This window comes from Giraffa tippelskirchi, chromosome 2 (assembly GCF_054371585.1).
Source record: "Giraffa tippelskirchi isolate mGirTip1 chromosome 2, T2T-mGirTip1v1.2.pri, whole genome shotgun sequence".
Classification (NCBI taxonomy): Eukaryota; Metazoa; Chordata; class Mammalia; order Artiodactyla; family Giraffidae; genus Giraffa; species Giraffa tippelskirchi.
In genome coordinates this window covers 104,364,897-104,389,842 of record NC_137276.1, presented here as the reverse complement: position 1 = coordinate 104,389,842, position 24,946 = coordinate 104,364,897, and the positions used below count along the sequence as shown (strand labels likewise).

Below are 24,946 nucleotides of genomic sequence, written 5' to 3'. Positions count from 1 at the left end.
TCCTGCAAGCCACACAACCAAAATAAATAAATAGATTAAAAAAATTCTACAGTGAGTATATACTATTTTGTCATACAAAACATTTTTTCAACACCTTAGTCCTAAGTCCACCACATAAGCATACTATTTTGCTCCAAATATTAAAAATAATAAGCTCTGAATATTTCTTAATGTCTTTGTAAATCATAATATACACTGTGACTCATGTGCCTAGAAAATATACCTTTACTGATCATGTATATATACTGATTCTGCATAGCCACAGCTTACTCTAGCTTATTAAATTATAAAAGTCTGGCAAGAAACTTCAGACATAAAATTGGGTCAAATTCTAGAAAGGTTAAATATGACTCTATTTTTCATTATGTATAGTACTAAGTCTATGGGGTCCCCTATGGGGCCTTCTTGGGACAAACTCCTCCCTCCATATCCTCTGCCTGCCTCTCCTTTGTAGAAAAGCTGTAGTCTCCCAGGCCTTCCCTGAGTCACAAAAGCTTAGCTCAAGAATTACTGATTGGGCTTCCCTGGTGTCTCAGTGGTAAGAATCTGCCTGCCAATGCAGGAGACATGGGTTAAGTCCCTGGTCTGGGAAAATCCCACATGCCACAAAGCAACTAAGCCTGTATGCCACAACGATTGAGCCTGTGCTCTAGGGCCTGAGAGCCCACTACTGCGCCCACATGCCACAGCTACTGAAGCCCTCTCGCCCCAGAGCCTGTGCTCTGCAAACATGAGAAACCACCACAGTGAGAAGCCCATGCACTGCAGTTGCCCCTGCTCACTGCAACTAGAAAAAACCTTAGGCAGCAACACAGCCAAAAATAAATTAAAAAATAAAATTATTTTTTTAAAATAATTATTGATTTGAAGTATGTGAACATGTAATGAGAAAAGTAGCAGTTCAACCAAGAGAATTGGTAACAATTTAAACAGTAAATCAGCCATATGGCAGTCACAGAATCTTTAGTTCCTCCCCAAAGTACATGGATAATGTATCTCATGCACATTCCTGAGTTGTTTTACAGGTACTAAAGGCCCCACCAAAGGAAGAGGCTAACTGCATGATGTCCATGAGCACATAGCCCTCAGATTGACTGGAGCCTGAGGATTGATGATGTTAACTCCTGTGACACCACGCTGATAACTGGTACCCTCACCATCAACCAATCAAATAATTGTGCACAAGCTGATCACCCACCCTGCAGCCTCCTTGTCCCTCACTTTACCCATAAAAACACTTCCCTGAAGCCCATCAGGAAGCTCAGGGGTTTTTTTACCATCAGCTGCCCACACTCCTTGTTCTGGCACCTACAACAAACCCTGTGCTTTCCTCCACAACTCCATGTCAGTAGATTGACATTACTGTGCACAAAGCCAGAGAACCCAAGCTTGGTTTGGTAACAGTAAGGTAAAACTGACTTCAGTCTTGACATCCCCTTGAGCTGCTTGCCACAGGGATAAACAAATTTCCTACTTAAAATAATAGCTAACAATTTTGAGCAGTTTGCCATGCCGGACCTGATCTAAGGGCTTTGCACAAACCACTCCCGTGATTCAAACAACAGCTCTAAAACCAGGTTCTATTACTATCCATCCTCAGGGGTGAGGACTTAGAATGGGAGATGAGGGAATTCCCTGGCTGTCCAGAGGTTAGGACTCAGTATTTTCACTGCCAAGGGCCCAGGTTTGATTTTTAATTAGGGAATTAAGATCCCAGAAACCTTGAGGCATGGCAAAAAAAGAAAAAAAGAAAGAATGGGAGATGATGGGAAAGGCAAATAGTGTATCCAGGAATTGAACCCAACCCCATTTACATCCATACCACACCAGAAAAACTGATTTCCTACCTTCAAATTTCTAGTGCTCCTTTATTTCACTATGAATTATCCTTAGAATCTTATCCTTTTAATAATGACCATGCAAATGTACAAATCAGAAATTCGAAAACTCTAACTGAAAGATCTTTTGTTACAATGGCGCTCATGAGCTTCAAGATAATTAATACAAATACCAAACATTCCAAATGAGTCTTAAAAGAAAGCTAAATGAATCTCTGACTTTGAAGTTTCACTTCAGAAATAAGTTGCATGATCGAGTGAAGATGCAAGAGCCTAATTATTTCAGATCTCTAGTTCTTGATGTTAAAGTCAAATAACAATAGTTTTAGATCTGACCTAATTTTTAACAGAATTTTCCTTTTTTTCAAGCTTTATTGAGTTACAGTTCACAAATAAAATTGTAAGGTATTTAAAGTGTAAATCATGATGATTGATAGATGTACACATTGTGAAAAGACAATTTCATATAATTTTAATTATAGAAGTGGAAACAGTGGAAACAGTGTCAGACTTCATTTTTTTGGGCTCCAAAATCACTGCTGATGGTGATTGCAGCCATGAAATTAAAAGATGCTTACTCCTTGGAAGGAAGGTTATGGCCAACCTAGATAGCATATTTAAAAGCAGAGACATTACTTTGCCAACAAAAGTCTGTCTAGTCAAGGCTATGGTTTTTCCAGTGGTCATGTATGGATGTGAGAGTTGGACGGTGAAGAAAGCTGAGCGCCGCAGAATTGACGCTTTTGAACTGTGGTGTTGGAGAAGACTCTTGAGAGTCCCTTGGACTGCAAGGAGATCCAATCAATCCATCCTAAAGGAGATCAGTCCTGGGTGTTCATTGGAAGGACTGATGTTGAAGCTGAAACTCCAATACTTTGTCCACCTCATGAGAAGAGTTGACTCATTGGAAAAGACCCTAATGCTGGGAAGGATTGGGGGCAGGAGGAGAAGGGGACGACAGAGGATGAGATGGTTGGATGGCATCACCGACTCGATGGACAGGGTTTGGGTAAACTCCGGGAGTTGGTGATGGACAGGGAGGCCTGGCATGCTGCAATTCATGGGGTCACAAAGAGTCGGACACGACTGAGTGACTGAACTGAACTGAACTGATGATATATTGGCTCCAAACTTAGCAGAGCTCCTCAGGTGATCTTACAATAAATGATACGAGATGCTATGCTTAGTTTAATTATACAACTTTACAGGTAAAATAAAATGGAAATTAAAGGCTGATTTTTATTATGCAGAATAACAGTGGTGACTGTCATGGTAACAATTTAGTTCAGTTCAGTTCAGTCGCTCAATCACGTCCAACTCTTTGCAACCCGATGGACTGCAAAACACCAGGTTTCCCTGTCCTTCACCAACTCCCAGAGCTTACTCAAACTCATTTCCATCAAGTCGGTGATGCCATCCAACCATCTCATCCTCTGTCAACCCCTTCTCCTCCTGCCTTCAATCTTTCCCAGCATCAGGGTCTTTTCCAATGAGTCAGTTCTTCACATCAGGTGGCCAAAGGATTGGAGTTTGAGTTTCAGCGCCAGTCTTTCCAATGAATATTCAGGACTGATCTCCTTTAGGATGGACTGGTTGGATCTCCTTGCAGTCCAAGGGATTCTCAAGAGTCATCTCCAATACCACAGTTCAAAAGCATCAATCCTTCAGTGCTCAGCTTTCTTTATAGTCCAACTCTCACATCCATACATGACTACTGGAAAAACCATGCTTTGACTAGACGGACCTTTGTTGGCAAATAATGGCTCTGCTTTTTCATATGCTGTTTAGGTTGGTAATAGCAAAAGCAGTAGGTGGAATATTGTCTCCCTCCCCCAAAAAATTCGTGTTCCCCCAAACCTCAGAATATGACCTTATTTGGAAGCAGAGTCTGTGTAGATGAAGTTGGTTAAGGACCTCTTTTTTTAAATATAAGCTTTATTTATTTGTTTATGGCTGTACCGAGTCTTCGTGCTTTTCTCTAGTTGCAGTAATTGGGAGCTACTCTCTAGCTGTGATGCACAGGCTTCTCATTGTGGCGGCTGCTCTTGTTGCAGAGCACAGGCTCTAGGGCATGTGGGCTTCAGTAGTTGTGGCTCCCAGGCTCTAGAGCACAGGCTCTGTAGTCGTGGTGCACAGGCTCAGCTGCTGTACGGCATGTGGGATCGTCCCAGACCAGGGATGGAACCCGTGTCTGCTGCATTGGCAGGTGGATTCTTTACCACTGAGCCACCAGGAAAACCCAGTTAAGGATCTTGAGATGAAATCATCCAGGATTTCAGGTGGGTCCTAAACCCAATAACGGATGCCCTTATAAGAAGAGGAGAAAACAGTGAGACACAAAGACAGGCAGAGATTGGAGTGATGTGGCCATAGCCAAGGAACACCAGGAGCCACCAGGAGGTGGAAGAGGCTGGAAGGATTCTCCTCAGACTTCAGAGGGGGCACAGCCCTGCTGACACCTTGATTTTGTATTTTTGACCTCCAAACCCATGAGAGAATAAATCTCTGCTGTTTTAAGCTACCAGCTCTGTAGTAATTTGTTACAGCAGCCTTTAGAGCAATGAAGGCCTAGGTTAATAATGATGGAGGTGATCACCATAATTACTAAGGGCTTCTCCCACTTCCATAACACACAAACAGAAAAGAAGCACCTCTTTTCAAGGCAGAAGCAAAGACTATAGACTGCAAAGAGCTAGGAAAAAAGAGAGATAAAGACCATTCAGATGGGAAAGGACATTCTGAGGATCCTCCATCTTTCAGGGTCCTCCAATCCTGAGAAGCAAGGTTGGAATGTTCCCTTAATAATAAGCAGTCACTTTTGTTGCTGTCTTGGGAATGCCACCAGCCATGAACCAGTCATCTTTCCATGAACAACAAGTCTAGGGCAATACTTGTCTAATGCATGTCTGTCTGGAGATGGTGCCCAGCTGATCCATAACAAAAACCACCACCCACTCTATATGAATAACCCATCATCCAAGATTATAGAAACACATAGCGACCTACTGTGTAGCACAGGGAACTATATTTAACCAGTTCAGTTCAGTCGCTCAGTCACTTCTGACTCTTTGTGACCCCATGGACTGCAGCATGCCAGGCTTCCCTGTCCATTACCAACTCACAGAACTTGTTCAAACTCATGTCTATTGAGTGGGTGATGCCATCCAACCATCAACTATATTTCAATAAAATTACTGAAGATGAAACTCCAGCACCTGATTTGGAGAACTGACTCATTAGAAAAGACTCAGATGCTGGGAAAGATTGAGGGCAGAAGGAGAAGGGGGCAACAGAGGACAAGATGGTTGGACGGTATCACTGACTCAATGGACACGAGTTTGATCAAGCTCCGGGAGATAGTGAAGAACAGAGAATCCTGGCTGTACTGCAGTCCATGAGGTCACAAAGAGTCAGATACGACTTAGCAACTGAAAAATAACAACAAGAATGAAATTAAAAAAAAAAAAGAGTCTGCTTGGAAATGCCCACTGCCTCTATTACATAAAACCAAATGCAAAAAACAAAAGGGAAATGGATAGATTTAAGGTACACAATATCGATAACCTCAGATATGCAGATGCAAAAATATCAGTATGTCGTATATCAACTGAACTGAACAGAAAATAACTGAACAGAACACAAATATCAACTGAACTGAACTAAACTACACAAACACAAAATACACTGTAAACAAAATTAAAAGGTAATTGACAAACTAAAGGAGATATTATTTGCAACATATACTATAATCAAAAGTTCTAACAAATCAATTTTTACAAAGATTAACACCAAGTGAAAAAGCTGACAAAAGGAAGAAAAAGGCAAACCACAAAATAAGTACAAATAGTCCCTAAAAATAGAGCAAAAATACCTATCCTACCTAGTAACCAAAGCTGTGAATAAAATCAAAGTAAGGTGTCACTTTAAAATATATATATATATATATGTAGTTATCATTTATTTTTATTTATTTGACTGTTCCGAGTATTGCTTGCTCTGTGGGATCTAGTTCCCATTTCACTTGCTCAGTCATGTCTGACTTTTTTCAACCCCGTGGATTGCAGCATGCCAGGCATCCCCGTCCATCACCAACTTCCGGAACTTACTCAAACTCATGTCCATCAAGTCGGTGATGCCATCCAACAATCTCGTCCTCTGTCAACCCCTTCTCCTTTCTTAATAGGCCTCTCCTTTCTTAACCCCTGCAGCTTTCTTAATAGGCCAACTCTCACATCCATACATGACTACTGGAAAAACCACAGCTTTGACTAGATGGACCTTTCTTGGCAAAGTAAGGTCTCTGCTTTTAAATATGCTGTCAAGGTTGGTCATAGCTTTTCTTCCAAGGAGCAACTGTCTTTTCATTTCATGGCTGCTGTCACCATCTGCAGTAATTCTGGAGTCTAAAAAAATAAAGTCTGTCACTGTTTCCATTGTTTCCCCATCTATTTGCCATGAAGTGATGGGACCAGATGCCATGATCTTAGTTTTCTGAATGTTGAGTTTTAAGCCAACTTTACACTGTCCTCTTTCACTTTCATCAAGAGGCTCTTTACTTCTTCTTCACTTTCTGCCATAAGGGTGGTGTCATCTGCATATCTGAGGTTATTGATATTTCTCCTGGCAATCTTGATTCCAGCTTGTGCTTCATACAGCCTGGCATTTCACATGATGTACTCTGCATATAAGTTAAATAAGCAGGGCGAATATATACAGCCTTGACGGACTCTTTTCCCAATTTGAACCAGTCTGTTTTTCCATGTCCAGTTCTAACTGTAGCTTTTTGACCCGCATACAGATTTCTCAGGAAGCAGGTCAGGTGGTCTGGTATTCCCATCTCTTTCAGAATTTTCCAATTTGTTCTGATCCACACAGTCAAAGGCTTTGGCATAGTCAATGAAGCAGAAATAGATGTTTCTCTGGAACTCTCTTGCTTTTTCGATGATCCAACAGATGTTGGCAATTTGATCTCTGGTTCCTCTGCTTTTTCTAAATCCAGCTTGAACATCTGGAAGTTTATAGTTCATGTACTATTGAAGCCTGGCTTGGAGAATTTGAGCATTACTTCGCTAACGTGTGAATGAGTGCAATTGTGCAGCAGTTTGAACATTCTTTGGCATTGCCTTTCTTCGGGATTGGCATTAAAACTAACCTTTTCCTGTCCTGTGGCCACTGCTGAGTTTTCCAAATTTGCTGGCATACTGAGTGCAGCACTTTCACAGCATCATCTTTCAGGATTTGAAATAGCTCAACTGGAATTCCATCACCTCTACTAGCTTTGTTCGTAGTGATGCTTCCTAAGGCAGGCTTGACTTCGCATTCCAGGATGTTTGGCTCCAGGTGAGTGATCACACCATCGGTGGTTATCTGGGTCATGAGGATATTTCTTGTGTAATTCTTCCGTGTATTCTTGCCACCTCTTCTTAATATCTTCTGATTCTGTAAAATCCATACCACTTCTGTCCTTTATTGAGCTCATCTTTGCATGAAATGTTCCCTTGGTATCTCCAATTTTCTTGAAGAGATCTAGTCTTTCCCATTCTGTTGTTTTCCTCTATTTCTTTGCATTGACCACTGAGGAAGGCTTTCTTATCTCTCATTGTTATTCTTTGAAACTCTACATTCAGATGGGTATATCCTCCCTTTTCTCCTTTGTCTTTTGCTTCTCTTCTTTTCTCAGCTATTTGTAAGGCCTCCTCAGACAACCGTTTTGCCTTTTTGCATTTCTTTTTCTTGGGGATGGTCTTGATCACTGCTTCCTGTACAATATCATGAACCTCCGTCCATAGTTCTTCATGCACTCTATCAGATCTAAACCCTTGAATCTGTTTGTCACTTCCACTGTATAATCATAAGAGATTTGATTTAGGTCATACCTGAATGGTCTAGTGGTTTTCCCTACTTTCTTCAATTTAAGTCTGAATTTTGCAATAAGGAGTTCATGATCTGAGCTACAGTCAGCTCCCGGTCTCATTTTTGCTGACTGTATAGGCTGTATATTGTCACCCTGCTTATTTAACTTATATGGAGAGTACATCATGATAAATGCTTGGTTGGATGAAGCACAAGCTGAAATAAAGATTTCCGGGAGAAATATCAATAACCTCAGATATGTAGATGACACCACCCTTACGGCAGAAAGCGAAGAAGAACTAAAGAGCCTATTGATGAAAGTGAAAGAGGAGAGTGACAAAGTTGGCTTAAAGCACAACATTCAGAAAACTAAGATCATAGCATCCGGTCCCATCACCTCATGACAAATAGATGGGGAAACAGTGGAAATAGTGGCAGACTTTATTTTGGGGGGGCTCCAAAATCACTGCAGACAGTGACTGCAGCCGTGAAATGAAAAGATGCCAGGAGCCAGCTCACGAGATCCCACTCATGACAGAGTCATGAGGAGAAGGACTGATCGAGCAGAGCTACTCAGGCCTCAGGGATTCTCAGAAGGCTGCCTCAGCGCTCACCTTATAGATGATATCTGTCTTTCTGATGTTTGCTATAATAAACCTCTTCTTATTTTCTGTGACTTAGGCAAAAGGCCTTTCCTGATTCTCTTCTAAAATAGATCAATCTGAAACCTCAATCGACAAGGCCCCTGAACGGTAACACCCTAATAAAATTATCTAAGATATAGGGTATACTAATCTAAATTCCTCTTGCTAGCATATTAGTTTGTTTAATAAATGTACCTGTGCCTTTGGAGCTAGTGTGCATGACTGCTCCTTAACAATAAACAACATTGAGAGCCTCCACACAGAAAGCCCCAATGGGCACAGAGCCTTTCGTAGAAAAAAAGGCTTATTAGGAAATATAAGAGATATTGCTTTATGAAACTGTTACTTAGTCTATATTTACTCACTATGTTTTTGCTCTTAATGTATTTAGCCTATATAAAGAAAGCATAATAGTTAGAGATTTATATAAATAGAAGTTTAGCTTTAATACAAATAATAAGACGATTGTTAATTCAGCTGGTGATTTTGCTAAGCACTGACCTTGGCACTACATTGTTTTCAGCTTACTGTGCCATGACTTTATGGGACCACATTCTTCTCTGTTAGGCTCAAGGCATAAGACAGAGTACAGAAATCGGGTTTTACCTTGAAACTCTGAGTTTGTGAATTCTTTCTTTGTCATAATCTGCTGTGCTTGTATTCTTTTAAAAAATGTAGCCCTGGTACTTTCTGTGCCTGATGCAAAAGTGTCCTGGCTGATCAACCCTTACCAATAAAAGAGTCACCAGATGTTAGCAGGCCTCCAGGCCAGAAGATGATGTAAACAACTTTAAACTTTTTGTAACTAAAAACACAAACAGTGTCCTGGTTCCGATAAGGGTCAAAAACTGCTGACCCATTGATTTGATTTGGCATGACTTTACACTTTACATTTGTTTCTATGTACAACTAAAAATATAAAAACTGCCTTGAGAATAATAAAGTCAGAAGACACTTGGAAACACCGAGACTTGCTGTGTCTTCTCATTCGCGTCGCTGACACCATCCATCCTGAGGGAACCCCTGGACCAGCTGGAGCTGGACTCCGGCAAAAAGACACTTGCCCCTTGGAAGAAAAGTTATGACCAACTTAGACAGCATATGAAAAAGCAGAGAGACATTACTTTGCCAACAATGGTCCATCTAGTCAAAGCTGTGGTTATTCCAGTAGTCATGTCTGGATGTGAGAGTTGGACTATAAAGAAAGCTGAACACCGAATTGATGCTTTTGAACTGTGGTGTTGGAGAAGACTCTTGAGAGTCCCTTGGACTGCAAGGAGATCCAACCAGTCCATCCTAAAGGAAATTAGTTCTGAATATTCATTGGAAGGACTGATGCTGAAATTGAAGGCTGGTGTTGAAGCTGAAACTCCGATCCTTTGGCCACCTGATGTGAAGAACTGACTCATTGGAAAAGACCCTGATGCTGGGAAAGATTGAAGGCAGGAAGAGAAGGGGAGGACAGAGGATGAGATGGTTGGATGCCATCACTGACTCAATGGACATGAGTTTGAGTAAACTCCAGGAGTTGGTGATGGACAGGGAGGCCTGGCGTGCTGGAATCCATGGGGTCACAAAGAGTTGGACACAACTGAGTGGCTGAACTGAACTGATCAAGCTTCTCCATCTTTGGCTGCAAAGAATATAATCAATCTGATTTTGGTTTGACCCTCTGGTGATGCCCACATGTAGAGTCTTCTCTTGTGTTGCTGGAAGAAGCTGTTTGCTATGACCGGTGCATTTTCTTGGCAAAACTCTTAGCCTTTGATCTGCTTCATTTTGTACTCCAAGGTCAAATTGCCTGTTACTCCAGGTATCTCTTGACTTCCTGCTTTTACATTCCAGTCCCCTATAATGAAAAGGACATGTTTTGGGGGTGTTAGTTCTAGAAGGTCTAATAGGTCTTCATAGAACCATTCAACTTCAGCTTCTTCAGCATTACTGATTGGAGTATAGACTTAGAATACTGTGATATTGAATGGGTTTGCCTTCAAAATGAACAGAGATCATTCTGTCATTTTGAGATTGCATCCAAGTACTGCATTTTGGGCTCTTTTGTTGACTAGGAGGGCTACTCCATTTCTCCTAAGGGATTCTTGCCCACAGTAGTAGATATAATGGTCATCTGAGTTAAATTCCCCCATACCAGTCCATTTTAATTCACTGATTGCTAAAATGTGGATGTTCACTCTTGCCATCTCCTATTTGACCACTTTCAATTTACCTTGATACATGGAACTAACATTCCAGGTTGCTATGCAATATTGTTCTTTACAGCATCGGAATTTACTTCCAACACCAGTTACATCCACAACTGGGTGTTGTTTTTTCTTTGGCTCCATCTTTTCATTCTTTCTGGAGTTATTTCTCCACTGTTCTCCAGTAGCATATTGGGCACCTACCGACCTGGGGAGTTCATCTTTCAGTGTCCTATCTTTTTGCCTTTCCATACTGTTCATGGGGTTCTCAAGGCAAGAATACTGAAGCAGTTTGACATTCCTTTCTCCAGCAGACCATGTTTTGTCAGAACTCTCTACCATGACCATCAGTCCTGGGTGGTTCTGCACGGTATGGCTCATAGTTTCATTGATTTAGACAAAGCTGTGATCCATGTGATCAGTTTGATTCAGTTCAGTTCAGTTCACTTCAGTCGCTCAGTCGTGTTCGACTCTTTGTGACCCCATGAATCGCAGCACGCCAGGCCTCCCTGTCCATCACCAACTCCCGGAGTTTACCCAAACTCATGTCCACTGAGTCGATGATACCATCCAACCATCTCATCCTCTGTCGTCCCCTTCTCCTCCTGCCCTCAATCGTTCACCTCAATGAACACTTGGGACTGATCTCCTTTAGGATGGACTGGTTGGATCTCCTTGCAGTCCAAGGGACTCTCAAGAATCTTCTCACCACAGTTCAAAAGCATCAATTCTTCTGTGCTCAGCTTTCTTTATAGTCCAAATTTCACATCCATACATGACTACTGGAAAAAACATAGCCTCGACTAGACAGACCTTTGTTGGCAAAGTAATGTCTCTGCTTTTTAATATACTGTCTAGGTTGGTCATAACTTTACTTCCAAGGAGTAAGCGTCGTTTAATTTCATGGCTGCAATCACCATCTGCAATGAATTTGGAGCCCAAAAAATAAAGTCAGCCACTGTTTCCATTGTTTCCCCATCTGTTTGCCGTGAAGTGGTGGGACCAGATGCCATGATCTCAGAGTTCTGAACGTTGAGCTTTAAGCCAACTTTTTCACTCTCCTCTTTCACTTTCATAAAGAGGCTTTTTAGTTCTTCACTTTCGTTCAGTTTGATTAGTTTTCTGTGATTGTGGTTTTCATCCTTTCATTCTAGTTCCCAGACTAGAGATCAAACCCAGGGCCCTGCATTGGGAGTATAATGTTAACCACTGGAGCACCAGAGAAGTTCCAAGATGTCACTTTGTGATAATAACATGGCCATAAACTTTTTTACAGCATCGGACCTTGCTTCTGTCACTAGCCACGTCCACACAACTGGGTATTGTTTTTGCTTTGGCTCCATCCCTTCATTCCTTCTGGAATTATTTCTCCACTGATCTCCAGTAGCATATTCAGCACCTACCGACCTGGGGAGTTCCTCTTTCAGTATCCTATCATTTTGCCTTTTCATACTGTTCATGGGGTTCTCAAGGCAAGAATACTGAAGTGGTTTGCCATTGCTTTCTCCAGTGGACCACATTCTGTCAGACCTCTCCACCATGGCCCATCCATCCTGGGTGGTCCCACATGGCATGGCTGTTTCATTGAGTTAGACAAGGCTGTGGTCCGTGTGATCAGATTGGCCAGTTTTCTGTGATTATGGTTTCAGTGTGTCTGCCCTCTGATGCCCTCTCGCAACACCTACCATCTTACTTGGGTTTCTCTTACCTTGGATGTGGGTTATCTCTTCACGGCTGCTCCAGCAAAGCACAGCCACTGGTCCTTACCTTGCACAATGGGTATCTTCTCACGGTCACCCCTCCTGACCTTGAATGTGGAGTAGCTCCTCTCGGCCCTCCTGCACCCGCACAGCCGCCGCTCCTTGGACATGGGGTTGCTCCTCTCGGCTGCCACCCCTGATCTCAGACATCGGGTAGCTCTCTCGGCCGCCGCCCCTGATCTCGGACATGGGGTAGCTCCTCTCGGCTGCTTCTGCACCGTAGAGCCAGACATCCTGGAATGTGAAGTCAAGTGGGCCTTAGAAAGCATCACTATGAACAAAGCTAGTGGAGGTGATGGAATTCCAGTTGAGCTATTTCAAATCCTCAAAGGTGATGCTGTGAAAGTGCTGCACTCAATATGCCAGCAAATTTGGAAAACTCAGCAGTGGCCACAGGACTGGAAAATGTCAGTTTTCATCCCATTCACAAAGAAAGGCAATGCCAAAGAATGCTCAAACTACCGCACAATTGCACTCATCTCACACACTAGCAAAATAATGCTCAAAATTCTCCAAGCCAGGCTTCAGCAATACGTGAACCGTGAACTTCCAGATGTTCAAGCTGGTTTTAGAAAAGGCAGAGGAACCAGAGATCAAATTGCCAACATCCGATGGATTATCAAAAAAGCAAGAGAGTTCCAGAAAAACATCCATTTCTGCTTTATTGACTATCCCGAAGCCTTTGACTGTGTGGATCACAATAAATTGTGGAAAATTCTGAAAGAGATGGGAATACCAGACCACCTGACCTGCCTCTTGAGAAACCTATATGCAGGTCAGAAAGCAATAGTTAGAACTGGACGTGGAACAACAGATTGGGTCCAAATAGGAAAAGGAGTACGTGAAGGCTGTATATATTCGCCCTGCTTATTTAACTTATATGCAGAGTACATCATGAGAAACGCTGGGCTGGAAGAAGCACGAGCTGGAATCAAGATTGCTGGGAGAAATATCAGTAACCTCAGATATGCAGATGACACTACCCTTATGGCAGAAAGTGAAGAACTAAAAAGCCTCTATGAAAGTGAGAGAGGAGAGTGAAAGCGTTGGCTTAAAGCTCAACATTCAGAAAACTAAGATCATGGCATCTGGTCCCATCACTTCATGGGAAATAGATGGGGAAACAGTGGAAAGAGTGTCAGACTTCATTTTTGGGGGGTCCAAAATCACTGCAGATGGTGACTGCAGTCACACAATTAAAAGACGCTTACTCCTTGGAAGGAAAGTTATGGCCTACCTAGATAACATATTAAAAAGCAGAGACATTACTTTGCCAACAAAGGTCCATCTAGTCAAGGCTATTGTTTTTCCAGTAGTTATGTATGGATGTGAGAGTTGGACTGTGAAGAACGCTGAGCGCCAAAGAATTGATGCTTTTGAACTGTGGTGTTGGAGAAGACTCTTGAGAGTCCCTTGGACTGCAAGAAGATCCAACCAGTCCATCCTAAAGGAGATCAGTCCTGGGTGTTCATTGGAAGGACTGATGTTGAAGCTGAAACTCCAATACTTTGGCCACCTCATGCAAAGAGTTGACTCACTGGAAAAGACCCTGATGCTGGGAAGGATTGGGGGCAGGAGAAGGGGACGACAGAGGATGAGATGGCTGGATGGCATCACCGACTCAATGGACATGGGTTTGGGTAAACTCCGGGAGTTGGTGATGGACAGGGAGGCTTGGTGTGCTGTGATTCATGGAGTCGCAAAGAGTCAGACACGACTGAGCGACTGAACTGAACTGAACACTTTTTTAAAGAAATACAATTACCCGCAAATGTGGATTAAGGTTTGTATCACCAAAAACTCCATATGAATCACTAAATTTTTTTACTTTTCCTTGTTATTTTTCTGCACATGGTAACTTGTCTATACCAAACATGCATTCCTTTGGGATCAGATTTTCTGCTACCGAGAAATCCATCTTTATAGAGGTTAACACGTGCGTTCTGCTCTAGGTCCACGGCCCTACCAGGCTGGGAAGCGGACATACACATAGGACTTGGATTCAACACAGCCGGTGCGTGGGCGCGAGCGACCAGACACGGGAAGGATTCGCGGGAATTCCGCGCCCACAGGGACGCCGCGGGGCCGTCTCCCCCGCCGCGGGCGCGCCAGGACGCAGGCGTGGTCCTAGGCGCCAAGGAGGAGTGGTGGGAGGCTTGTTCGCCAACGTCTTCGCAGCCAGTTGACTTCACCCCCACAGTCAAGTGGGACAGAACTCACGTCCCCGTCCAGGCCACAGACGCGGTCTCGAGTGCGCCTGCGCGCAGGCCGAGCGGGCCTGTTCCCTAGCCCCTTCCGGCTGGCAGGCCAGTCCCAGGAGGCCCCGCGTGCCGGTTTCCAGGGCGACGCGTCAGAGCCTGGAGGCCACGGGGTTGGCGCTGCCGCGCGAGTAGCGCTGAGGAGGTAACGGCCCAGCCGCCGCCGCCGCGACTCGCAGCCTGGGGTCTCCGCCGCGCCCCAGCCGAACCTCCTGCTAACCTTTCTGAGCTCTCCGGTGTCTCCCGATCACTCAGTCCCGCCCCTGCCCAACTCGGGCTTCGCTGCCTGGCTCTGGAGTTGGTAACGTAGCCGGGTCGTTAGGCCACTTCCTCCTGCAAACACGGTCTGGTGAGGAGCGGCCCTCGGCGTCCTCCTTCCATGTTCAGACACTGTGACTGAGCCCACACAGCGCACTTACAAGCCCACGCTGTCCCGGGGGTCCGGGGGGTGGCGGGCCGCGGACCCGCCCGCACGCGGACTGGCCGCCAGAGGCTAAAGGTCAGAGGACGGCCGGCCCCAGTCACCCCACTCCACCCTCCTGCCCCATCACGCTGGGGCAAATTTCACCCCTTCCCCAATTTACTCGCTTTCACTATTTCCCTTTTAAATCTGACACCTTCATTTATGCATCTACCTGCTTGCTTTTGCTTTGCTTTGTTTTCTTCTAATCTCAGCGCTGACATTCCCCTAATCCCCATCCCCTGGAAGTCTCAATCCTTTGCAACAGCGTCTGTGTGTTTGCCCCTCCCCCGCTGAACTCAGGCTTGGAGCTCTTTGTCCGCAATTTCCCGGTGGCGCGTTAACATTTCCTTGCCACACTTGTGCCAACAGGTAACTTTTTTCAGACCAGATTTTCAGTGCGGAACATGACCTTGAGTCTCTTTTTTTTTAATCTACACTCACTTTCTTAATGAATTCATCCAGTGTCATAGGCTCAAAACTGATCTCAATGCCGATGAACCCCAACTGCGTTTCTCCTATCCTGACCCTCCTCTGAGCTACAGGCTCGTGTCTTCTGCCCACATCTCTCCATAGATGACTAACCATCTCCTGCACAGCAAGTCCAGAACGTTTCTCCCAGACCTGCTCCTCCCCGGCTTTTACCCATCCCGGTTACTAGAAGCCATTGTCAGTTGTCTGGGCCTTGGGGGTCCTCCTGGACTCCCTTTCTTCCTCCCTCTGCACCTTCAGTCTGTCATCACATCCTTCAAAATGTACCCAGAATAGGTGTACAGTCCTACCATTTCTCCCAACCCCCACTGTCACCACACCGGTCCAGGCCTGGATTATGTCAGAAGCCTCCTAATTGGTCTCCCTGCATTGAGTAAAGACAGTCTTATGCTATTTTCCTTTTCTCTGTTATTTCATGTGAGTTAGGTGGGGTTATTTTTTTTTTAAGGATTTGAATTTTATAGTTTATAGATAACGGTACAACATTTTTAGTGTGTATTTTGAGAATTGTGACCTTTAAACCAAGTAAACAAAGCTCCATAAGTGCCTTACGATTAAGCTAAAAATCAAAAGGTGCCCTTTAGCTTTCTGAGGTTTATGACAGGGTCTCTGGATAGAGCTATGGCAGGAACATGAAAACTGACTTTAGGGAAGATGAAAGAATCTGTAGACTTCTTCCCAGTGAGAAAAAGAAGTCGTGGAGCAATTTACACTCTAGCTGTTGTGTAGTCTTTCTTGTTTGGTGTTTTAGAGAAGCACCAAGAGAGGCAAATTGAAATGGGGACGCATGAGCTTTCCTGTGCTGATCACTTTGATAGCAGGTACCTGGGTGCTAATACTCCTGTCAGTCACCGAGTGATGCAGTGATTGACAAGACATGTCCGCTCCTCTCTGGGAGGGATGGCCCCGCCCACATGTCCCCTGGCCAATCGCAAACACCGGTCTCTGTTTTCTTTTTTTTTTCCATCCGGTGAAACCCTGACTGAGGAAAGGAACAACAGTAGGACAACTGCGATTTGCAGAGTGTCTGTGGGATATTCCACTCTCCCGCGGCTCCTTCTCCTCTGGCGTGTTTTCACTTCCCAGAGCCTCTTAAAGCCACATGAGGGGACTCTCCTCCAGCCCCAGCCACCACCACAGCAAGCTCCCCTGCACGTTGGGTTTCACCCCCTCCGGCTTGCTGTTACTCTTGGCTGCCCATTCTCTCACCAGTGTCATCACCTCTCCCATCTCCGCTGGCTCTTTCCCTTGGCTTTTAAACATGCTTAAGACCTCCCATCACAAAAGAAAAAGAAACAAACTCCCTGACCCCCGCTCCTCTTCATTTTCTAGTTATTAACTGTCGACTAAAAAAAAATGCACCACGTGAGAGCTGCAAGTTAAGTTTTATTTGGGGCAAAATGAGGACTGTATCCTGGGGAGGCAGCACCTGAGATAGCTCTGAGAGACTGCTCTAAAGAGGCAGTGCTGTGCTTAGTCACCCAGTCGTGTCCAACTCTTTGTGACACTGTGGATTGCAGCCGGTCAGGCTCCTCTGTCCAGGAGATTTCCCAGACAAGAATACTGGGGTTGGTATCCATTCCCTTCTCCAGGGGAGCTTCCTGACTCAGGGATAGAATCTAGGTCTCTTGCATCATAGGTGGGTTCTTTACCACCTGAGCCACCAGGGAAGCCCAAAGAGGCAGTGGGGGAAGATCAATATATAAGATTTTGGTGAAGGGGGAGCCAAAGCAGTCAAGCATTAACTTTACAAAAGGTTTTCTGCTAGTCACGCGGAGCTGATGTCACCATGAAGGGATTTAGTGCTTTTCTAGATATGATGAGATGCAAAGATTGAGATCATGCAGTCAGTTCCTGAAAATATCTACCTAAAGACTTGTCCCACCAGTTTCCTTGGAGCACAGAATGCCTCACTCTGCACCCTACATTCCCTTCAGGGAGTGTTGAAGGTCAGCAGCTGCAGCAGCACAGGAAGATGGCAAATGTCCTTCTTGTTGTTCGTGCGTGTGTGCTAAATCACTTCACTCTGTCCGACTCTTTGCAACCCCATGGACTGTAGCCCACCAGGCTCCTCTGTTCATGGGATTCTCCAGGCAAGAATATTGGAGTGGGTTGCCATCCCCTCCTCCAGGGGATATCTTCCCAACCTAGGAATCAAACCCACATCTCTTATGTCTCCTGCATTGGCAGGCAGATTCTCCACCACTAGCACCACCTGTTGTTGTTCAGTTGCTGCCAAATGCTCTTGGCAAGTGCCGTTTTGTAGTTGACATGCCCAATTTCTCATCCCCCTCGACAGGCAAACTTTGGTAAAGAATCACCGTATTCGTTCAGTGTATCCATTCCTCGTCTCATTCCTCAGCCCACTCCAGTCTGCCCTCCACTCTCACCTCTGCACTAAAACAAGAACCACTAATCAGACATCCCCAGCCACTCAGTCTTGCGCAGTCTCCCAGCAGCATTTAAGTTTGACCCCGCAGCAAAGGGCTGCCTTCCCTTGGCTCCTGTGCCCTCAGCCTCCACACTTTCTGCTCCCATCCCAGCTGCTGTCCTCTCCTTGCTCCTTTAGCACTGCAGTTCCTCAGAGAGCAGGGTCCTCCCCTCAGGCCCCCAGATTCCAACACTAGGCACAAATCTATGCCCACCATCTCTATGCTCTTGGCCCCCCAACCTGATCTCTCCACTTGGCATCTTCTGAGCTCAACCCTTAGGTCCAGCTGCTGGGTGGCAACACAACTTATACCTCTCAGACCCCCTGCAACTTAGCACATACAAGCCCTTATGGTCTCCCCCACCCACCCCGCTGGGACCCCTGCACCAGAAACCAGGATTCCTCCTTGACATTTTCCCTCCTGCCAGCATCCAGTCAGCCTCCAAGCCCCAGTGACATTGTCCCCCATTCATCTTTCAGATCATCGCAGGCACCTCAATCCAAGCTCCCGCCTTCCTCAGTCCCGCCTTCTGCATCCGCTGCTCTCTGACATTTCCCTCTTCTGTTCTCCATCCTGCAGCCAGAGTCACCTCTTCAGAAGGCAGCGCTCATTATATCGCCTTCCTCAGTCTCTCTCTCTCTTCTTACTGCTAGCTGCCTGTTCCTCTTGGATGAATGATCCATATCATAAATGTGCCTTCTGATGACCCTGCAGCTTGATCACCCCTTGGACCTCTGGAGACCCATCTGCACCCACTGGAGTTTCTTACTGGGCCCCAAACATGGGTCCCTCCTCCACTGACTGGCCCTGCTGCTGCCTCCTCTGTCCACACTGTTCTTCCCTCCTGTCCCACATTCCTCTCTGCCCAGGCAGTTCCCACTGACCCCTCATATCTCAGTCAGCTGGCACTGCTCTAGAGAAGCTTCCCAGGTCACTGTCTGGATCAGGGTTTTTTGTCATATGTCCTCACAGACTTGTAGCTCTTTGCTTTAAAACACATAGAAGAGTCACTGTTGTGATTATTTTATTACTGACATACTAGCTCCACAAAAACAGACACATTTTTGTGTTCACTATACCCTCCACACTTCACACAGCTCCTGGCCTGTGGTAAGCACTCAACTGTGTGTTGAAAGAGTGAATGAAATGAACATCCAAATGTGTAAGATAGATCAAATTTGGGATATTTTCGTGGAATTTTATTAAAACAAACATTATAGTGAAAAAGAGTCAGGCCAACACTGGAAATTAAAAAGATATGTGGCAGCAGCTGGGAGGAGGAGCTAAAAGTTTACACATCCATAAATTTAGCCCTAGAATGTTGAAATTTTCTGTAGCCCATGCAGTAGTTGGGCTTCCCTGGTGGCTCAGACAGTAAAGAACCTGCCTACAACGCAGGAGACCCAGGGTCAGGAAGATCCCCGGGAGAAGGAAATGGCTACCCACTCCAGTATTCTTGCCTGGAGAATTCCATAGACAGAAGAGCCTGGCGGGCTACAGTCCATGGGGTCAAAAAGAGTCCCGCATGACTGAGCAAGAGTGAGCACAAGTGCAGTAGTTGCATTTGCCACTGCTTGGTGGGAGTAGAGCTTCTATCCCTAAAGGTACTTCTTTGGGAGGCCTGCTCTGGTAATGAATTTGAACTTTTTCTCAAAAATAAATAAAATACCTAAAATTGTTAAATACCCAAAACCTACATAACTTTTCTATAGCCATCCAAACCTTGAAGTGGCACAATTCCATGTTATCCAAGAAAGCTTGCAACTTCTGATGTATATAGATATATTTAATGTATGAATTTTTGTGCTGGACTAAACCTTAGACATCACTGAAAGCAGAAAATTTCATACATTAAACCATTGAGACCAGACAGCTAGATGTACTGGCAAGAGCTGATGTTGCAACTCAGATGCCATGCCACACAAGCCTTTTTCCTTTTATAGCATGCTCTCTTTCTTCTCAACCCTGTTTTCATTCTTAAACTGCCTTTCTTCACTATTAGATCACTTTTCTGAAGCCAAAAGTTGGGACACATCATCTTGTTTATTTTTAATTGGAGGATAATTGCCTTACAATGTTGTGTTGGTTTCTGCCATTACTGTTGTTGTTCCGTCGCTAAGTCATGTCTGACTCTTGCAACCCCATAGACTGTAGCCCACCAGGCCCCTCTGTCCATAGGATTTCCCAAGAATACTGGAATGGGTTGCCATTTCCTGCTCCAGGGGATCTTCTTGACCCAGAGATGGAACCCAGGTCTCCTGCATTAGCAGGCAGATTCTTCACCACTGAGCCACCTGGAAGTTCTGGTTTCTGCCATACAGCAACATGAATCAGCCATATGTATACATATATCCCCTCCCTGTTGAACCTCCCTCCCACCTGCCACCCCATCCCACCTCTCCATGTCATTGCAGAGCACCAGGTTGAGCTCCCTGGGTTATACAGCAACTTCCCACCGGCTATCTGTTTTACCCAGGGCAATGTATATTCCACACTACTCTGCCAATTTGTCCCACCCTCTCCTTCCCCCACTGGGGACACATCATCTTAAAGGTGGATACAGTGTTCAAAAATTATGTTCTTGAAAACCCTAAAATAAGTGATAATCTTACGTATGTAACACTGGTTTTGTAAGCTAAAGGAAGAGCTTTGTATTCATTTAACATTCTGCTGAACTTTGTGTCAAAGAGTTCAGGCTTTTCCTTCTGTAGGATGACCCTCAACCTGGGTCCAGCTGGTGTCTCCCCGTGACCCAACTCAGGCCAGTTCCTGGCAGGGAGACTTCAGGAATGACCTTTTCCCCTTAGCAGTCTCCAGGGGGCATATGAGGTCCACCTGTCCCACTGGTGGTTCAGGCCTTGCTGACTGGGTGACGATCAAGGTGTCTGCCAGGTTTCTGCACAAAGCCACCCTCTTTCCATGTTTTTGGTTAGTATTATGCACAATCCTGTTCTTTATCAGACTTATACTCACTGGCACTTAGCATTCAGTGACAGGTTCTGCCTGTTTCAACTAACTCTCTGATAGGCATCAGTCATTGTTTCTTTCCTCTGTTCCTTCTACATTTATTAGCTGTCATTATGCCATAAGGAAGAGCTTTCTCTTCCTTTCTCTATTTACTTTTTTTTTCATTTGTATTAATATGGACTCATAGGTTCCTATCTTATTTAATAGGTTGTCATCTTACTTCATCCTTATTTATTTTGATGTTCAAATTGTCCTAAATTTGATTGGAGAAACTTCAAGTTGGCTTCTGTGTCCTTTAACACATACCAGATTTATCTTGAACTTTACCTGATCCATACCTGGAATTATCTGTTTCTCCAAGGAACTCTGATTAAACTTAGTAGTTGTTGTTCAGTTGCTGAGGTGTCCAACTCTTTGTGACCCTGTGGACTGCAGCACGCCAGGCCTCCCTGTCCATCACCAACTCCCGGAGTTTACTCAAACTCATGTCCATTGAGTTGGTGATGCCACCCAACCATCTCATCCTCTGTTGCCCCCTTCTCCTGCCCTCAATCCTTCCCAGCATCAGGATCTTTTCCAATGAGTCAACTCTGCATCAGGTGCCAAAGTATTGGAGCTTCAGCTTCCGCATCAGTCCTTCCAATGAATATTCAGGGTTGATTTCCTTTTGTAAAGAATGGTATTTAGTGAAGAATGGCGCTCTGTGTGCTTATTGTTACTGGGGTGTCATTGCTTCTAGGCCCTCAACAGAGTTAGGAAAAATACACACACACACACATACACCTGTATTTCTATATCTGTCCCTGTGTGTATAAAATGTGTGTATATATATATATATATAACCTAACACTTCAGGGTTATTTTGAGCCTTCCCCCTCTCTATGTAAGTAAAACTCTCTCAGGCAGAAAGCAACTTGATTTCCTCAATGATCTTATTTGCTCTGTGTAGTTAATCTCCTGATCTTGTTGTCACCTTTTGTAACACACACACACACACACACACACACACACACATGTCTCCTCCCTACCCATCTTTCTCAACCTCCAGCCATGCCACTACTCCACCAAAGCCTCTGCACAAGACAGCCTTCTTGGTTTTTAGAATCTCCACCCTGAGTGTTTGATGAGAGAGCTGGCTATTTTCTCTAGCTAGTTTTTCCAGAGCAAACAATCCCACCAGCTTTCCAGAGTTGGTGATCTTTTTCCTAGATGTAGTCTGGACAAGGTAGAGAAAGCTGCTTTTGAGAGCATGAAGTTACTTCCCCAAAGCACTTGAAGTCACCCTCTTCTTTGACTTTAAACTGTATAATAGTACATTTATTTTACATTTTAATAGCCTATTTTAGTCTCATTTCGATTCATAATGATTTTCAAGACAATCTCTATTAGTTTCCTATTGTTGCTCTAACAATACCACAAGCTCAGTGACTTAAAACAATACAAATCTGTTCTGGAGGTTGGCTGTCTGAAATGAGTCTCATGAGGCTAAAAATTAAGATATCAGCAGGGCTGGTTCCTTCCAGGCCTTCAGGGAAGAATCCATTCTCTTGCCTCTTACAGCTTCTAGAAAAGACTCTATTTGGCCTGTGACTCCTTCCTCCATCTTCAAAGCCAGCATAAAAGCGAATGGGGACTATTCTTCGTTGCAGCGCACAGGCTTCTCACTGCAGTGGCTTCTCTTACTGAGGAGCACAGGCTGCAGGTGCCCTGGCTTCCGTAGCTATGCACACAGGCTCGATTGCTCTGGGGCATGTGGAATCTTCCTGGACCAGGGATCAAACCTGTGTCCCCTGCATTGGCAGGTGGATTCTTATCCACTGTATCACCAGGGAAGTTCTAAAAAACTTTCTATATATTTTTGGTTGTCTCTGTTGCTGTAATGTGCTTGTTATATAATGTGTTCATACCCTTCTCCCATTTACTCATGGATTATCATGAGTTCTTTGTAAATTAAGGAGTTAAGTTAGCTCTTTATCATATATGTTGAGAGTAGTCTTCCCAGTTTCTGATGTGCCTTTTAAGTTTATGATTCTTTTGTTATAGCGAAGTTTTAAAAATTTTATATATGCACCCAACATAGAACCACCAAAATACATAACAGACATAAAGGGAGAAGGTGACAGCAACACAATAACAATAGGGGATTTTAACACCCCACTAACATCAGTGGATGTTAACAGAGAATGAGATGGTTGGATGGCATCACCGATTCAATGGACATGAGTTTGAGTAAACCCCAGGAGTTGGTGATGGACAGGGAGGCCTGGCATGCTGCAGAACATGGGGTAGCAAAGAGTTGGACACGACTGAGCAACTGAACTGAACTGAACTGAACATCAGTGGACAGATCATCAAGGCAGAAATCAATAAAGAAACTCTGGCTTTAAATGACACGTTGAAACAGATAGACTTTTGGTTTTTAAAGATTTATTTATTTAATTTATGGCTGTCCTGGGCCTTCATTGCTGCACACCAGCTTTCTCTAGTTGCCGTGAGTGGGGGCTAATCTCTAGTTGCAGTGTGTGGGTGGCTTCTCTTGCTGTGAAGCATGGACTCTAGGCTCATGGTCTTAGTAGTTGCAGCTCTCAGGCTCTAGAGCACTGGCTCAGTAGTTGTAGTGCATGGGTTTAGTTGCTCTGCAGCATGTGGGATCTTCCCAGACCAGGAATTGAACCTGTGTCCTCTGCACTGGCAGGCGGACTCTTAATCACTAGAGCTTCAGGAAGCCCTTAGAACAGATAGACTTTATATATATATATATATATGTATGTATGTATGTATACACATATATAAAACATTTGATTCTAAAGCAGCAGAATACACGTTCTTTTCAAGTAAACATGGAATATTCTTCAGGATAGATCAAGTGCTAATCTACAAAACAAGTCTCAGTAAATTTAAGATTGAAATGTATCAAGCATCTTTTCTGACCACAATGCTATGAGACTAGAAATCACCTACAAGAAAAAAAAAGGCAAAAACACAAACACATGGAGGCTTAGTTCAGTTCAGTTCAGTCGCTCAGTCGTGTCCGACTCTTTGTGACCCCATGAATTGCAGCACGCCAGGCCTCCCTGTCCATCACCAGCTCCCGGAGTTTACCCAAACCCATGTCCATCGAGTCAGTGATGCCATCCCACCATCTCATCCTCTGTCGTCCCCTTCTCCTCCTGCCCCCAACCCTACCCAACATTAGGGTCTTTTCCAATGAGTCAACTCTTCGCATGAGGTGGCCAAAGTATTGGAGTTTCAGCTTCAACATCAGTCCTTCCAATGAACACCCAGGACTGATCTCCTTTAGGATGGATTGATTGGATCTCCTTGCAGTCCAAGGGACTCTCAAGAGTCTTCTCCAACACCACAGTTCAAAAGCATCAATTCTGCAGCGCTCAGCTTTCTTTATAGTCCAACTCTCACATCCATACATGACCACTGGAAAAACCATAGCCTTGACTAGACAGACTTTTGTTGGCAAAGTAATGTCTCTGCTTTTAAATATGCTATCTAGGTTGGCCATAACCTTCCTTCCAAGGAGTAAGCGTCTTTTAATTTCATGGCTGCAATCACCATCAGCAGTGATTTTGGAGCCCAAAAAAATAAAGTCTGACACTGTTTCCACATGGAGGCTATCTGCTACTAAATAACCAATGGGTCACTGAAGAAATCAGGAGGCTATCTGCTACTAAATAACCAATGGGTCACTGAAGAAATCAGGATATAAAAAAAATACCTGGAGACAAATGAAATTGAAAACACAAGGATCCAAAAGCAGCAAAAGCAGTTCTAAGAGGTAAGCTGATAGTGGTACAAGCTTACCTCAGGAAACAAACAAACAAAATTCTCAAATAAAAAAATTTAACCATACAACTAAAGAACAAGGAAAAGAACAAATGAAATCCAAAGTTGGTAGAAGGAAAGAAATCAAAAAGATCAGAGCAGAAATGAAATAGAGACTAAAAAAAAAAAGCTTTTTTTTAAAGAAGAGATAAGATCAATTAAACTTAGAGCTGGTTCTTTGAAAAGATACACAAAATTGTTAAATCT

General features: G+C 44.2%; 1 protein-coding gene across 50 annotated transcripts in view; it reads left to right on the top strand.

Moving 5' to 3' along the window:
• Positions 1-14,645: 14,645 nt before the first annotated feature.
• LCA5L (lebercilin LCA5 like) overlaps positions 14,646-24,946 on the top strand; it is a 40,157-nt gene continuing 29,856 nt past the window's right edge. For 7 of the 50 annotated variants that reach the window (XM_081569936.1, XM_081569948.1, XM_081569918.1 and 4 more), the window contains exons 1-2: positions 14,646-14,900; positions 15,315-15,383. The gene's annotated coding sequence lies outside the window, so the exon portion shown is untranslated. Of the gene's footprint in view, positions 15,384-24,946 lie in introns of all 50 variants that reach the window. The other 43 variants (XM_081569937.1, XM_081569947.1, XM_081569913.1 and 40 more) reach the window with 10 other exon arrangements.